At 41.4% G+C, this 17500-nt stretch overlaps 1 protein-coding gene across 2 annotated transcripts in view; it reads right to left on the minus strand.

Annotated features, from left to right (window-relative positions):
- Positions 1-17500, minus strand: part of LOC121387684 (rab effector MyRIP-like) — a 69329-nt gene that overhangs the window by 25094 nt on the left and 26735 nt on the right. The gene's annotated exons all lie outside the window — the stretch shown is intronic.

Here is a 17500-nt window from a genome sequence, read left to right on the forward strand (position 1 = left end):
AACGAAAAAACAAACGAACGAATGAAAAAATGAATGAATGAATGAATGAATGGTGTATGTATAAACAGTTTATCACTATTGTATGGTATGGCAATTGCATTACATACAGCATGATTAAAAGACTGAACATTGAAACACACTAACCAGCTTTGGCGGTGTCGTTGTTAAGCCATCGGACATAAGGTTGGTAGGTACTGGGTTCACAGCCCGGTACTGACCTCGGTGGTGTCGTGGTTAAGCCATCGGACATAAGGTTGGTAGGTACTGGGTTCACAGCCCGGTACTGACCTCGGTGGTGTCGTGGTTAAGCCATCGGACATAAGGTTGGTAGGTACTGGGTTCACAGCCCGGTACTGGCCTCGGTGGTGTCGTGGTTAAGCCATCGGACATAAGGTTGGTAGGTACTGGGTTCACAACCCGGTACCGACCTCGGTGGTGTCGTGGTTAAGCCATCGGACATAAGGTTGGTAGGTACTGGGTTCACAACCCGGTACCGACCTCGGTGGTGTCGTGGTTAAGCCATCGGACATAAGGTTGGTAGGTAGTGGGTTCGCAGCCCGGTACTGGCTCCCACCCAGAGCAGGTTTTTATGATTCAATGTGTTGGTATAAGACCACTAGACACTCTTCTCTCACTAACCACTAACAACTAACACCTGAAAATTGCCCTGAAAAGGACAACCCCTATTGTCTAGCTCTTTCTCTCAGGACATTAGCACAGATAGTTGAGGTGTGTGTGCCCAGGACAGCATACTTGACCTGTAAGTGGATATAAGCATGAAAATACGTTGAAATGAAACACACCACACACTTGAACCATTAGACTATGAGTATTTATTCATATTCATTTCACATTTCTACTATAGAACTCAAACTGCATCTTACGTGCTAATGGATATTTCACGCCATATGCACTGAACTATTTATATAGTTTATTTATATATCTCCTCGTATGAGTCGTATTTATATAGTCATATCCCCTTGTAATTAGCACACTTCTGTTCGAGCCTGTGGAAAACTACTCTAAGAGATTTACGATGCGTGTTTTCATTATTCACGGCAATCAATACTTCGCAGACGGAATGATAGAAAATACTGCACTCAATCACCAAAATATGAATGTACACATTTTCAGTATTAGCCACAAAATCCATTTCGTTTGACATTTCCCTATTTGGTCTCCATGGAGAAATATGGGATGGAATGGTAAAGTGCTCACCTGATGTGTGATGGCTCTAGGATCGATCCCCGCCAAGGTACCCACTGGGCTATTTCTCCTTCCAGGAATAAAATAAAGTTTTTTTGTACCACGGTCCTTCAACAGTGACATGCAGGATGTAGCCCAGTGGTAAAGTGCACGCCACTGGGCTATTTCTCGTTCCAGTCAGTGCATTACGAATGATATATCAAAGACCATGGTATGTGCTATCCTGTCTGTGAGATGGTGCATATAAAAGATCCCTTGTTACTAATGTAAAAATGTACCAGATTTTCTCTCTAAGACTATTTGTCAAAATTACCAATGTGACATCCAATAACTTATGATTAAATAATTAATGTTCTCTAGTGGTGTCGGTAAACAAAACCAACTTTCACTTTTCAACCATGGAGAAATATATATAGCCACACTTACATGTATAACAGCCATGTATACTATGAGTAGGTGGTCTTAAAGGGACATACCCTAGTTTTTAAACACTAAGGCATATTTCGGACTATTATAGCCGCTTTTTGATAACTGAAATCATACTTTACTTAGATTTTGAGGTTTAGATTATCAGTTTCTATACATTTGAAGTGTTTTTTAGTCATCATGGTGTTTTTAATATCACAAAATGCATTTCTCTTATTTTTAAAAATGCACGTGCATCTGAGAAGTAAGTTATGGAGTCGAGTTTTAGTTTATTTTTAGAGGGTATTTCACCATTTCAAATTATGTTTCTCTCAATTGTAACTTTATCCAAATGTGTTACAGGTCTGTAGATTAACTAAACTTGGTGATAATTTTCACAGGTTGAAACTAGGGTCTGCCCCTTTAAACACAGGTTGAAACTAGGGTCTGCCCCTTTAAACACAGGTTGAAACTAGGGTCTGCCCCTTTAAACACAGGTTGAGGTGCCTTGGTTGTACAACACCTAGTGCACTCATTTTCTGATTGGATTCCCCCCACTCATGCCCAACCCCTCCTACGTCACTGTGTTTGTTTCAGCGCTAAACCTACCATTAGTGACGTCACGCCACTGCTAGTTAACGAGTCTACCGCTGACATTCAACCCACATTACTGACATTGTATACAACTGTCACAAATGAAAATAATGATAATGGATGATAAAATGATTACCTCCCTCGTGTCTTGTGATATCATAATTTATCAGCATTCGTTGATAAAAGTATAAAAATCTTTGGCAAGCCTCGGCTTTCATACTTTTATCAACTCGTGCTGATAAATTATGATATCACAAGATACTCGGGGAGTATCCTCTATGTATGGGTCACTATTTCCGAATCACACCAGCACTATAACATCCAGACAAATGAAAAATCACAGTCTGACATGACAGGAAGATCCATGAGCAAATAGAACAGACTCCGGGTGGGAGCCAGTGCCGAGATTTGAACCCAGTTCTTTCCAGTGAGTTTTAAGGCTTTTAACCGCCACACCAGGGAGGGGCTGGTATCTCCACAATTAGTATATATGCTGGCATGTCACCCCTCAAGATTTGAACCCAGTTCTTTCCAGTGAGTTTTAAGGCTTTTAACCGCCACACCAGGGAGGGGCTGGTATCTCCACAATTAGTAGGCTTTTAACCGCCACACCAGGGAGGGGCTGGTATCTCCACAATTAGTATATATGCTGGCATGTCACCCCTCAAGATTTGAACCCAGTTCTTTCCAGTGAGTTTTAAGGCTTTTAACCGCCACACCAGGGAGGGGCTGGTATCTCCACAATTAGTATATATGCTGGCATGTCACCCCTCAAGATTCGAACCTAGTACCTACCAATCTTAATTAAGTCTGATGGCTTATCCACTTTGTTAGTATCCACTATATTAGTCTAAGTAAAATCACGGTCCAACATGAAATAGATTCTCAAATGACAGGAAGGACTGCAAGCAATTAGAACTGGGAGGGAGCTAGTACCGAGATTCGAACCCTTTTCCTACCAGTGAGTGTTAAGAAGAAGAAGAAAATGTTTTATTTAACGACGCGCTCCAACACATTTTTATTTTACGTTTATATGCTGTCAGACATACGGTTAAGGACCACACAGATATTGACAGAGGAAACCCGCTGTCACCACTTCATGGGCTACTCTTTTCGATTAGCAGCAAGGGATCTTTTATAGACACCATCCCAAAGACAGAATAGCACATACCACGGCCTTTGTTACACCAGTTGTGGAGCACTGGCTGGAATGAGAAATAGCCCAATGGGTTCACCGACGGGGATCGATCCCAGACCGACTGCGCATTGAGCGAGTACTTTACCACTGGGCTATGTCCCGTCCTCACTTTGGGTGGGAGCTGGTACCGAGATTCGAACCCTGTTCCTACCAGTGAGTGTTAAGGTCAATGTCTTCTAGCCACCACACTGGGGAGGGGCTGATATCTTCACAATCTGTGTTATGGTGACACATAATCCCGTAGGATTTCTCGTTAGTCCACATGAATCATGCAAACCATTACCAGTGGAATATTCCCTTGACAGACTCGAATCCAAGACCAACGGTAAAATGAATTCTCTGTTGACAGGACGATCCGTCAAAGTCTGTAAACCGATTCCAGCGATTGTCACCACATAGAGTGATAAATTAGAAAAGAGAGAACAAAAAAACGACCTGTGGGAAGGTCAATCAGTGTCCGCAAAGAAAAGGAATGTTTGTCTAATGTCACCTCAGCACGTATAATAAACTATAGTGGTAGACTTTAGCACAGTTGGTAAATGACAGCACTCGCCAGAGGTGGTGTGGTCATAGGATCGAACCCCTCAGGCGACTCATTCTCTGACTGAGCTTGTTCCCATCCCAACTGGTATATCAAAGGCCGTGGTATGTGCTATCCTGTCTGTGGGATGGTGCATTTAAAAGATCCCTTGCTACTAATGGAAAAATGTAGCAGGTTTCCTCTCTAAGACCAATGTCAGAATTACCAAATGTTTGAGACATCCAGATGATTAATTAATCAATGTGCTCTAGTGGTGTCATCAAACAAAAACAAGCTGTCTGCACAATAACACTTCTTATCACTGTGTACATATTCACCAGACTTTCAATGAGATTCCATGTTATATCATATTGCACTGCTCCGAGGTGAACCCATCCAATGAGATTCCATGTTATATCATATTGCACTGCTCCCGAGGTTCTGTGAACCCATCCAATGAGATTCCATGTTATATCATACTGCACTGCTCCGAGGTGAACCCATCCAATGAGATTCCATGTTATATCATACTGCACTGCTCCGAGGTGAACCCATCCAATGAGATTCCATGTTATATCATACTGCACTGCTCCGAGGTTCTGTGAACCCATCCATCAAGGGGTGGGACGTAGCCCATTGGTAAAGCCTTCGCTTGATATGCGGTCGGTCTAAGATCGATCCCCGTCGGTGGACCCATTGAGCTATTTCTCTCGTACCAGCCAGTGCTCCACAATTGGTGTAACAAAGGCTGTGGTATGTACTATCCTGTCTGTGGGATCGTGCATATAAAAGATCCCTTGCTGCTAATCGAAAAGAGTAGCCCACGAAGTGGTGACAGCGGGTTTCCTCTCTCAATATCTGTGTGGTTCTTAACCATATGTCTGATGCCATATAACTGTAAATAAAATGTGTTGAGTGCGTCATTAAATAAAACATTTCTTTCTTTCTTTTCATCCATCAAGATACATGTCTTACACTACTTCCGGTGTATAACAGGGAATCCCCATAGCGTTATCAGCATTATCAGCGTTATCAGTATTATCAGCGTTATCAGTATTATCAGTATTATCAGCGTTATCAGCATTATCAGTTATCAGCATTATCAGCGTTATCAGCATTATCAGTGTTATCAGTGTTATCAATATTATCAGCGTTATCAGTGTTATTAGTGTTATCAGCATTATCAACATTATCAGCGTGATCAGCATTATCAGCATTATTAGTGTTATCAGTATTATCAGCATTATTAGTGTTATCAGCATTATCAGCATTATTAGTGTTATCAGCATTATCAGCATTAACAGCGTTATCAGCATTATCAGCATTATAAGCATTATCAGCATTATCAGTGTTATCAACATTATCAGCGTTATCAGTTTCATAGACATAATTACACGTCTTACAGATAATCATGTCATGTTTCACCAAGCAAAATACTTGAGCTTGCTGGAAGGCATTCATTCATTTCAACTTATTTTCATGCTTATATCCAATTAAGGTTCAAGCATGCTATCTGGGTACACACACCTCAGCTATCTGGGCTGTCTGTCTAAGACAGTGGGTTAGTTGTTAGTTGGTTAGTGGTTAGTGAGAGAGAAGAGGGTGTAGTGGCCTTACACCTACTCATTTTGCTCACAAGAGCTCGCTATGGGTTGGAGCCAGTACCGGGCTGCAAACCCTGTACCTACCAGCCTGTAGTCCGATGGCTTAACAACTGCGCCACCGAGGCAGGTGCTAGAAGGCATACATGCTGCTTGGTATATTTTTTGTAATAAATGGTTAAAGTAATAAAACAGTTATGGCACAATGAGGAGACAAATATGATGTTTTATGGTTAAAGTTTGTTTTGTTTAATGACACCACTAGAGCACATTGATTTATTAATCATCGGCTGCGGGATGTCAAACATTTGGGAATTCTAACATACAGTCTTAGAGATGAAACCTGCTACATTTTCCCATTAGTAGCAAGGGATCTTTTATATGCACCATCCCACAGACAGGATAGCACATAATACAGCCTTTGATATACCAGTTGTGGAGCACTGGCTGGAACAATGATGTTTTATGGAGTGCAAAAAAGAAGTATCGATATGCGTCTCCAGCCTTGGTCAATTTGTTTGCTCCATAAAACATCATATTGCTGTTATCACATGCAATGCCACAGACAACACAGGATAGCACAAAATACCAGCCTTTGATATACCAGTGATAATTTCTGGAACCACCATGGCTGGAAATCAATGAACTGTTGGCTTACCTTATGAAGTGACCAAAAAGCATACATGTACCTCGACCACCTATCCGTGTCCAGCCTTGGTCAATTCACAAATGTTTATATTGACTAGTTCCTTATAAAACATCATATTGCTGTGAAATCAATAATCACATAGTTTGTAAGACTGACCACAATACCTTATTTAATATTCCTTAAAATCACAGGCAAAAATAGAGTGACAATAAACTGCAACCCATAGTTTGTAAGACTGACCAAAAACCCTCACACATACCTTATATATTGACCACCTAGTTCGTTACCATCAAGTACCCCACCTCTGATAATTTCTGGAACCATCATAACACAGTGAAATCGATAAAACTAATCTTACCCATAGTTTGTAAGACTGACCAAAAAACCCCAACACATACCTCATATATTGACCACCTAGTTCCTTACCATCCAGTACCACACCCCACCCCACCCTACCTCTGATAATTTCTGGAACCACCATAAAACAGTGAAATCAATAAACTGTTCTTACCTATAGTTTGTCAGACTGACCAAAAAACACAGCATACATGTACCTCATATATTGACCACCTAGTTCCTTGTCATCCTATAGTTTGTGAGACTGACCAAAAACCCTCACAAATACCTTATATATTGACCACCTAGTTCCTTACCATCCACCCACCAACCCACCCCACCCCACCCCACTCCCCCACTGATAATTTCTGGAACCACCATAAAACAGTGAAATCAATAAACTGTTCTTACCTATAGTTTGTCAGACTGACCAAAAAACACAGCATACATGTACCTCATATATTGACCACCTAGTTCCTTGTCATCCTATAGTTTGTGAGACAGACCAAAAACCCTCACAAATACCTTATATATTGACCACCTAGTTCCTTACCATCCACCCACCAACCCACCCCACCCCACCCCACTCCCCCACTGATAATTTCTGGAACCACCATAAAACAGTGAAATCAATAAACTGCACTTACCCATAGTTTGTAAGACTGACCAAAAACCCTCACACATACCTTATATACTGACCACCTAGTTCCTTAAAATCACCCACCAACCCACCCCACCCCATCCCACTCCCCCTCTGATAATTTCTAGAACTACCATAAAACAGTGAAATCAATAAACTGCACTTACCCATAGTTTGTAAGACTGACCAAAAACCCTCACACATACCTTATATATTGACCACCTAGTTCGTTACCATCAAGTACCCCACCTCTGATAATTTCTGGAACCATCATAACACAGTGAAATCGATAAACTAATCTTACCCATAGTTTGTAAGACTGACCAAAAACCCCCAACACATACCTCATATATTGACCACCTAGTTCCTTACCATCCAGTACCACACCCCACCCCACCCTACCTCTGATAATTTCTGGAACCACCATAAAACAGTGAAATCAATAAACTAATCTTACCCATAGTTTGTTAGACTGACCATAAAAACCCAACATACCTGGTACCTTGACCTTTCATGTCTATGTGTACAGTTACAGACCACAGGACCCAATGACCCGTGCACATTATGTATATTTATATTTATAAGTATACACGTACAGTAAAACCCTTCAAAACTGGACACCCAGTAAAGCAAAATTTCCTCAAAACCAGACATTTGTTCATGGTCCTTTTTTAAACATCTGTACAGAACAGGACCTCTCTAGACCAGACTCCCCTTCAAACTGGACTCATTATCTGGTTCTCTGGGTGTTCGGTTTGAAGAGGTTTCACGTATCTAGATCTGTGAGTCCGTGTCCAGCAAAATAACAACTGAGGATCAGCTGAAGTTATTGTTAGTGTATGATAAACAACATAAACACAAAAGTATTGGTACTGTTAGAGAATGCGCAACCGCGGTTGTCAAAATACGACAGTAATTCAGAGATACAATTGCTTAATTTTCTCAGATTGGGGTTCAACGTTAACACTCGCTCAAAACGCCCACAGCAACTGCTTTTATCTACCTGTAAGGATTACTATGAATGTTTTACAAAGGTACACATGTAGTCTTTCCAGTAATCTTGAATGAATGGATGAATTAACATAATGATGAATGAATGAATGAATGAATGAATAAATGAATGAACGAACCAATGAACAAAACGAACAAATGAGAGAGCGAACAAACGAACGAACAAATGCATAAACGAATGAATGAAATGTTTTATTCAACAACTAGGGATGGGACGATTATTTTCGATGTTACCGAAACGGCTCATTTCAGGGGTTTTTGGGTTTTTTGTAATGGTACATGTATGAATGTTTACACCCATTGCTGTTAATCCCAATGACCTGTAAAGTATTTCGGCCAATCGCAGCATTTGATTCCCTTAAACCAGACATGTTTGCATTGGTGATAGGTGCCATTCAGATCCTGCATAGAACAAGCGAATTTCTTGCCAAGACCGTAAAAATTGTAACCTCCCAAAATAGGGACTGACCTCAGTGATTAATTTGCCGTTAGAATAAACATTTTAAGTTTGTTTTTCCCAGTCGTCAAAATTGAAAAGAAGTAAATATGTGTTAACTTCAAGAATTATAAAATGTCGCCCAATTTCCATGATATTAATTTAAAACGATTCAAAATCACTAAGTTTTTATCGGGACGAAATCGTCCGCAGTTCCTGAACTACAATGTACACAAACTACTTTGCACTTTTTTTTCTTCTTTTTTAAAAATAAATCTTTGCAGATTAATTTTTTCACTTTCAGTACAAGCAAAAAACCAAAACAAATAATAATAATAACAACTAATTAAATAATTCACTAATTATATATTATGTACTTGTCCTTGCTTATCTTTTTTTTTTTATCAGTGATAGTTTTTTATGTAAGTTGTGTTGAGTTAAATAATCAACAGTAGGCCTATATATTATGTATTTGTGCTTATATTGAGTAATTCATACTTTAAAAAAAAAAAATATATATACTTCTCATCAAAGATTTAACATGATCAAAGTAGTAATAAACATTACAGAAATATGACTTGACATATAACTTTCTTTTAGACTTCTGTAATGAGTACCTGACACAGTCACACCCATATATTATGTATGCCAGAATGCATCTAAAGACAACTGAATTAAAAAAAAAAATACTGGTGACTATCCCTAGCATTCTTGCCCACATTTTATTTTGCCAACTCTCTGAACTCAAATCCTGGGGGACACATTGCCCAAGTATCCCAGACACAAAATGCTAACATGGCATGGTCACAATGCAAGGACCACACATATATTGAGAAAGGAAACCTGCTGTCGCCACTTCATGGGCTACTCTTTTCAATTAGCAGCAAGGGATCTTTTATATGCATTCCACCCCACAGACAGGATAGTACATACAACGGCCTTTGTTATACCAGTCGTAGTGCACTGGCTGGAACAAGAAATAGCCCAATGGGCCCACCAACAGGGATCGATCCCAGACTGACCGCACATAATTAATTATGAGTGGGTTTTGAGGTTTTGTGTGGGTGGATGAATGGATGGATGGATGAACTGTTGAATGAATAAATGACAAGTGGGTTTGGGGGTTTTGTGAGGTTGGATGGATTGATGGATGTATGGATGGAAGAATGGATGGATGGAAGAATGGATGGATGAATGTATGAACTGATGAATGAATGATGAATAAATGAATGAATGACGAGTGTGTTTTTGTGTTTTGTGTAGGTGGGTGGATGGATAGATGAATGAATGAATGATTAATGGATGAATGGATGAATGGATGCATGGATGGATGGATGGATGGATGGATTTATGAATGGGTGGATGAATGAATGAATGAACTGATGGGTGGGTGAATTACTACATGAATGAATGAATGAAAGCGTAAGTGAGGGAGTGAGCAAACGGAATAAATGAACGAACAAACGAATGAACAAAAGAACAAACAAACAAACGAATGCTTTACAGATATTGTGTCTAATGAAAAGTTATTTAACATACACAAAACAAAATGCAACAAAACTATAGTGGGTGGGGGGGTAGGGGGGGACTGAGAATGACAAACACTTTAACACTCAAATTGATCATTAATGATTGAAAGATGATGTACATTCACAGTGCATGTATAAGTAATTAGCTTAAAAGGATCACACCATATCTGCATTATTGTAAATACAAGTGACGGGCAAAATGCTTTTAATGTCATAAACTGGCATCGTAACTGTGTTAATGGCAGCCATCTTGACATCCACCATGGGCCACTCTCCAAAGCTGTGCTTATATTCAATTAAGTTTCTGGGCTGTCCTGGGCACAGACACCTCAACTATCTGGGCTGTCTGTCCTGGGCACACACACCTCAGCTATCCGGGCTGTCTGTCCTGGGCACACACACCTCAGCTATCTGGGCTGTCCTGGGCACACACACCTCAGCTATCTGGGCTGTCTGTCCTGGGCACACACACCTCAACTATCTGGGCTGTCTGTCCTGGGCACACACACCTCAGCTATCCGGGCTGTCTGTCCTGGGCACACACACCTCAGCTATCTGGGCTGTCCTGGGCACACACACCTCAGCTATCTGGGCTGTCTGTCCTGGGCACACACACCTCAACTATCTGGGCTGTCTGTCCTGGGCACACACACCTCAGCTATCCGGGCTGTCTGTCTTGGGCACACACACCTCAGCTATCTGGGCTGTCCTGGGCACACACACCTCAGCTACCTGGGCTGTCTGTCCTGGGCACACACACCTCAACTATCTGGGCTGTCTGTCCAGGACACAGACACCTCAACTATCTGGGCTGTCTGTCCAGGACACACACACCTCAGCTATCTGGGCTGTCTGCCCTGGACACAGACACCTCAGCTATCTGGGCTGTCTGTCCTGGGCACACACACCTCAACTATCTGGGCTGTCCTAGGCACACACACCTCAGCTATCTGGGCTGTCTGTCCTGGACGCACACACCTCAGCTATCTGGGCTGTCTGTCCTGGGCGCAGACACCTCAGCTATCTGGGCTGTCTGCCCTGGACACAGACACCTCAGCTATCTGGGCTGTCTGTCCTGGGCACAGACACCTCAGCTATCTGGGCTGTCTGTCCTGGGCACAGACACCTCAGCTATCTGGGCTGTCTGTCCTGGGCACAGACACCTCAGCTATCTGGGCTGGCTGTCCTGGGCACACACACCTCAGCTATCTGGGCTGTCTGTCCAGGACAGTGGGTTAGTTGTTAGTGGTTAGTGAGAGAGAAGAGGGTGTAGTGGCCTTACACCTACCCATTAAGACCTTAAGAAGTCACTCTGGGTTGGAGCCAGTACCGGGCTGCGAACCCTGTACCTACCAGCCTGTAGTCCGATGGCTTAATCACAACAAATATTCTAAGCCACTACTGACATAGGTGTAGATGTTTTTCCAAGAATCAACACCTGTGAAACAATACACTACTATAACTTATTCGTTGTAAACAAGAATCAACACCTGTGAAACAATACACTACTATAACTTATTCGCTGTAAACAAGAATCAACACCTGAAACAATACACTCAAGAATCAACACCTGTGAAACAATACACTACTATAACTTATTCGCTGTAAACAAGAATCAACACCTGTGAAACAATACACTACTATAACTTATTCGCTGTAAACAAGAATCAACACCTGTGAAACAATACACTACTATAACTTATTCGCTGTAAACAAGAATCAACACCTGTGAAACAATACACTACTATAACTTATTCGCTGTAAACAAGAATCAACACCTGTGAAACAATACACTACTATAACTTATTCGCTGTAAACACAAGAAACAATCAACATAACCTGTGAAAGAATCACCTGTGAAACAATACACTACTATAACTTATTCGCTGTAAACAAGAATCAAGAATACTAACACCTGTGAAACACAATACACTACTATAACTTATTCGCTGTAAACACAAGAATCAACACCTGTGAAACAACCTACACTACTATAACTTATTCACTGTATACAAGAATCAACACCTGTGAAACAATACACTACTATAACTATATTCGCTGTAAACAAGAATCAACACCTGTGAAACAATACACTACTATAACTTATTCGCTGTAAACAAGAACTCAACACCTGTAAACAAAACAACACCTACACAATACACTACTATAACTTATTCGCTGTAAACAAGAATCAACACCTGTGAAACAATACACTACTATAACTTATTCACTGAATCAACACCTGTGAAACAATACACTACTGTGAAACAATACACTACTACTATAACTTATTCGCTGTAAACAAGAATCAACACCTGTGAAACAATACACTACTATAACTTATTCGCTGTAAACAAGAATCAACACCTGTGAAACAATACACTACTATAACTTATTCGCTCTAAACAAGAATCAACACCTGTGAAACAATACACTACTATAACTTATTCGCTGTAAACAAGAATCAACACCTGTGAAACAATACACTACTATAACTTATTCGCTGTAAACAAGAATCAACACCTGTGAAACAATAACACCTACTATAATAACTTATTCGCTGTAACTAATTCCTGTCAAGAATCAACACCTGTGAAGAATCAACACCTGTGAAACAATACACTACTATAACTTATTCACTGTAAACAAGAATCAACACCTGTGAAACAATACACTACTATAACTATTCTGTAAACAAGAATCAACACCTGTGAAACAATACACTACTATAACTTATTCGCTGTAAACAAGAATCAACACCTGTGAAACAATACACTACTATAACTTATTCGCTGTAAACAAGAATCAACACCTGTGAAACAATACACTACTATAACTTATTCACTGTAAACAAGAATCAACACCTGTGAAACAATACACTACTATAACTTATTCGCTGTAAACAAGAATCAACACCTGTGAAACAATACACTACTATAACTTATTCGCTGTAAACAAGAATCAACACCTGTGAAACAATACACTACTATAACTTATTCGCTGTAAACAAGAATCAACACCTGTGAAACAATACACTACTATAACTTATTCGCTGTAAACAAGAATCAACACCTGTGAAACAAGAATCAACACCTGTGAAACAATACACTACTATAACTTATTCACTGTATACAAGAATCAACACCTGTGAAACAATACACTACTATAACTTATTCACTGTAAACAAGAATCAACACCTGTGAAACAATACACTACTATAACTTATTCACTGTATACAAGGAAGGAAATGGTTTATTTAACGACGCACTCAACACATTTTATTTATGGTTATATGGCATCGGACATATGGTTTAGGACCACACAGGTATTGAGACAAGAAACCTGCTGTCGCCACTTCATGGGCTACTCTTTTAGATTAGCAGCAAGGGATCTTTTATATGCACCATCCACAGACAGGATAGTACATATCACAGCCTTTGTTAAACCAGTTGTGGAGCACTGGCTTGCATGAGAAATAGCCCAATGGGTCCACTGACGGGAATCGATTCCAGACCAACCGTGCATCGAGCGAATGCTTTACCACTGGGCTACTTCCCACCCCTTCGTTGTAATCAAGTACAACACTTTCGCCCATGAGACCAAACATCTGCATTATCAAATGAGTATGTAATTTAAGCCTCTCATAAACCTGTTACTAGTGACAGTACATGTAATATATTCCAGTGAAACACACGCGAAGATTGTGGGACACTTAATACAACAATCAAGAGATTACGCGTTTAGCATGTGCAATCACGCTTGATGCCACCCATCCACTGCTGAGGATTTCCTCACCAAATCATTCACGTTAGGTCCAGAAGGATCTTATCGTTTTGTGGTATTAGTTTTGTAAATATTCTTTGCCATTTTAATCATATATTCAATGGGCTCCATCGATCAGGAAGGAAGGAAGGAAATGGTTATATTTAAGGACACACTCAACACATTTTATTTACGGTTATATGGCGTCGGACATATGGTTAAGGGCCACACAGATATTGAGAGAGGAAACCCACTGTCATCACTTCATGGGCTACTCTTTTCGATTAGCAGCAAGGAATCTTTTATATGCACCATCCCATAGACAGGATAGCACATACCACATCCTTTGATGTACCAGTAGTGGTGAAGTAGCTAGAGTGAGAAATAGCCCAATGGGCCCACTGACAGGAATCGATCCGAAACCGACCGTGCATCAAGCGAGCGCTTTACCACTGGGCTACGTCCCCGCCCCCGGGCCCATCGATCAGGCAACCGCTCTACCACTGGGCTACGTCCCCACCCCCGGGTCCATCGATCAGGCAACCGCCCTACCACTGGGCTACGTCCCCACCCCCGGGCCCATCGATCAGGCAACCGCTCTACCACTGGGCTACGTCCCCGCCCCCGGGCCCATCGATCAGGCAACCGCTCTACCACTGGGCTACGTCCCCGCCCCCGGGTCCATCGATCAGGCAACCGCTCTACCACTGGGCTATGTCCCCGCCCCTGGGTCCATCGATCAGGCAACCGCTCTACCACTGCCCGCCCCTTACAAGAACAGATGTACCGTAGCTGTGTGTTCCCACAACATTAATTTTCATACACTTTTGCATTCATCACAATAAACAGAATTTCAAGTAATATTATATTTGTTAATTCCCGTGCGACTTCCTAAACACGGAACTGAACGCAGCAAACCATATGTTTTCCTCTTTAACTTAATTACGTTCCCACAGCTTGTCAAGTCTGATGCATGCCTCTAAGTACCATCTGGTGGGGGTTTTCCTCACTCACTCGTATTTATGTCTAATGGAAGGAATTAATGTTTTATTTAACGACGCACTCAACACATTTTATTTATGGTTATATGGCGTTGGACATATGGTTAAGGACCACACAGATTTTGAGAGAGGAAACCTGCTGTTGCCACTTCATCGGCTACTCTTTCCGATTAGCAGCAAGGGATCTTTTATATGCACCATCCCACAGACAGGGTAGCACATACCACGATCTTTGATATACCAGTCGTGGTGCACTGGCTGGAGCAAGAAATAGCCCAATGAGCCCACTGACGGGGATCGATCCCAGACCGACCGTGCATCAAGTGAGCGCTTTACCACTGGGCTACATCCTGCCCCCACAATAATGTGACATCACAGGTGTGGATTACAGTACAGTGAAACCCCTCTAAACCAGACACACACGGGACCAAATAAAACGTCCAGTATAGAGAGGTTATGCTCTGTCGTGATATTTAAAATAGGACCATGTTTACTGAGAGTACAATATTGACGGATTTCACTGATCAAATTTTTTGGCACATAAAAAAAATGGTCACAGTAAGATGTACTGTTTTGAGCTTTTATTTAATTTTTTAATTAACCTTCTAACTACTGCAGGCGAGATATCTCGCCCGACATCACGCTAGTCGACATACTGTACACTGTATATACAGTGCATTCCCCAATTCACATTTCCACTCTTCTAACTACTGCAGGCGAGATATCTCACCCGACATCACGCTAGTCGACATACTGTACAGTGTATATACAGTGCATTCCCCAATTCATATTTCCACTCTTCTAACTACTGCAGGCGAGATATCTCGCCCGACATCACGCTAGTCGACATACTGTACACTGTATATACAGTGCATTCCCCAATTCATATTTCCACTCTTCTAACTACTGCAGGCGAGATATCTCGCCCGACATCACGCTAGTCGACATACTGTACACTGTATATACAGTGCATTCCCCAATTCATATTTCCACTCTTCTGACTACTGCAGGCGAGATATCTCACCCGACATCACGCTAGTCGACATACTGTACACTGTATATACAGTGCATTCCCCAATTCATATTCCACTCTTCTGACTACTGCAGGCGAGATATCTCACCCGACATCACGCTAGTCGACATACTGTACACTGTATATACAGTGCATTCCCCAATTCATATTTCCACTCTTCTGACTACTGCAGGCGAGATATCTCACCCGACATCACGCTAGTCGACATACTGTACACTGTATATACAGTGCATTCCCCAATTCATATTTCCACTCTTCTAACTACTGCAGGCGAGATATCTCACCCGACATCACGCTAGTCGACATACTGTACACTGTATATACAGTGCATTCCCCAATTCATATTTCCACTCTTCTAACTACTGCAGGCGAGATATCTCACCCGACATCACGCTAGTCGACATACTGTACACTGTATATACAGTGCATTCCCCAATTCATATTTCCACTCTTCTAACTACTGCAGGCGAGATATCTCACCCGACATCACGCTAGTCGACATACTGTACACTGTATATACAGTGCATTCCCCAATTCATATTTCCACTCTTCTAACTACTGCAGGCGAGATATCTCACCCGACATCACGCTAGTCGACATACTGTACACTGTATATACAGTGCATTCCCCAATTCATATTTCCACTCTTCTAACTACTGCAGGCGAGATATCTCACCCGACATCACGCTAGTCGACATACTGTACACTGTATATACAGTGCATTCCCCAATTCATATTTCCACTCTTCTAACTACTGCAGGCGAGATATCTCACCCGACATCACGCTAGTCGACATACTGTACACTGTATATACAGTGCATTCCCCAATTCATATTTCCACTCTTCTAACTACTGCAGGCGAGATATCTCACCCGACATCACGCTAGTCGACATACTGTACACTGTATATACAGTGCATTCCCCAATTCATATTTCCACTCTTCTAACTACTGCAGGCGAGATACCTCACCCGACATCACGCTAGTCGACATACTGTACACTGTATATACAGTGCATTCCCCAATTCATATTTCCCCGACGTTTTGCCAGATGTTTTTTTTAACCTTCTGACTACTGCAGGCGAGATATCTTGCCCGACACCACGCCAGTCGACATACTGTACACTGTATACAGTGCATTCACCAATTCATATTTCTCGCCCTTCTGACTACTGCAGGCGAGATATCTCGCCCGACGTCACACCAGTCGATATACTGTACACTGTATACAGTGCATTCCCCAATTCATATTTCCCGCCATTCTGCACACGACACTCACCGGAAATACAGGAAATACAAAACAGTAAACACTTACTGACACTATGGCTGCTTTAGGTTGCCCCTTTTCAATGGAAAATACCTTGGATTTTTTAGTTCAAAAAGTGGTTTTCGACAAGTATTTTCGCCTGACAACAATGGTGATATGTCACAGTCATTTTCTGGGATTGATAGCTGATTGTAACAGCTAATTTGATAATAAATGTAATCATTTTACCAACAATGAAAATCACCAAATATTGGGATATCAATCGTGGTTCTTCTTTTTTTTTAAATTCTGGTCAGAAAACCACTGTTATCAG

The sequence above is a fragment of the Gigantopelta aegis genome, chromosome 13, assembly GCF_016097555.1.
Source record: "Gigantopelta aegis isolate Gae_Host chromosome 13, Gae_host_genome, whole genome shotgun sequence".
Classification (NCBI taxonomy): Eukaryota; Metazoa; Mollusca; class Gastropoda; order Neomphalida; family Peltospiridae; genus Gigantopelta; species Gigantopelta aegis.